This window comes from Cyprinodon variegatus, unplaced genomic scaffold (genome assembly GCF_000732505.1).
Source record: "Cyprinodon variegatus isolate N-32 unplaced genomic scaffold, C_variegatus-1.0 Scaffold58, whole genome shotgun sequence".
NCBI lineage: Eukaryota > Metazoa > Chordata > Actinopteri > Cyprinodontiformes > Cyprinodontidae > Cyprinodon > Cyprinodon variegatus.
The window spans coordinates 1,240,473-1,242,104 of record NW_015150511.1 but is presented as its reverse complement, the minus strand read 5'-3'; positions in this window follow the sequence as shown (position 1 = coordinate 1,242,104).

Genomic DNA, 1,632 nt, shown 5'->3' with positions numbered 1-1,632 from the left:
ATGTTTTAAATCAGGTTCGGGTCTGATTTAAAACATCTGTGACCTCTGGTATAAAGCCTCGAACTCAACGCTATTTCTGACAAAATGAATTGAAAAGCTTCCTGGATGGGAAGCAAAACATCTTCAAACTTGGAAAAAAAGTCCAGTGAATAGTTTTTTTACTTTTTTGGAATGACTATGGCCTGGATGACTGAGAATCTTCATCAACATACGAACAGTAAAGAAAAGAAAATAGGATCACTGAGTGAAAAGATATACTTAATATAATACGGAGGCGTTTTTAATCAACCCCCAAAAAGCTGGAGAAAATGAAGTTGTGATTTAAACTATATATAAGAGAAAAGAGACCAAAAAACCTGCGATTAAACCCGTGTTTAAAACAGAATAACAAATACTCAGTGGGAAAAAGTGTGTTTCTTAAAATAAACTTACAACGAAACCGCAGAACATTTAAACTGAAAAAACCACAGCATACAGTGTGATGGACTTTATAAATAAGGAAACCACAGACGTCTGCACTAATTCACCTCAAGGTTTATTTTGTCAAAACTTACATAGAGAAAACCTCTGTTTTCTCACTGCATTCTATGTCCATAATTGAAACATATTAGCCCTTAAACAATATTAGAAATAAAGTGAAAAAGATTATTGTCCCTTATACCACAATTATTGTAATACAGACTGACATTAAAAATGTTTTTTCGCATTATATGCAGAGACCATTAACTAGTAATAAATCTTAGCATTAGAGATCTAAAACTAGTTGAATATGTTGGCCTAAATATGTCGTAATTTTCCCACTAACCTAAATTCAAATAGCCGTTACTGATAGGTAGAAATTCATTATTTAAAGTAAATTGTATATTCCTTGTTATTTGTTTCACTCATGAATGTCAAAAATTGACACCTAACGGTGATAGGTCGTGTCATTACCCGATCCGTTCTGGAAGCATGATCCGTCCTGCCCATGTGCAAACATAATAACTTCCGGGTATGCAATACTTCCTTTTTCTTACTTTTTTATTCTTTTGACTTTTTCCAGATGGGGGTTCCTTTTGAATATTTTTGTGTAAAGTATTTCATATTCTAATAACAAAAAAAGCAATAAGCTTAAATAGCCTTTCGAACGTTACTGTGACTGCTCTGAGCACGTTGATGACGTCACGCAATACAATGGAGAGAATGTAAAACGCATCCATTTCCTCCAGAAAAGTCATCAATATTTTCCATACAATGTAGCTTAGCATTCTGTAATTTTTTAAGTATATAAATAAGTATTTTCAGTACCATTATTACATAGTTTTTCGGTGTTCCTATTTGACAGGAGTTTATCTATACTAGATAAATTCCTTATTTCCTTTAAAGAAAAAGTCCGCTCATATTCAGAATTCAAACTTCTGAAAGTACTTTAAATATGAAATTATTACATCCTGCATAATAAATTATCAGTGTTTTTAATTAAAAGTAATTTTCATGTGAATGTGTTTTACTGGAGGCATCCATGTTTGTCAAAGAACCCTACTGCCACCTACTGGTTAGTGACGTCACGGTGCGGTATCGGCTGTTGATCAAGTCCCAGTGCTGTATCTGGTGTTTGTCACAACGCGCTATTATCCAAGTCATCTAGAAAAC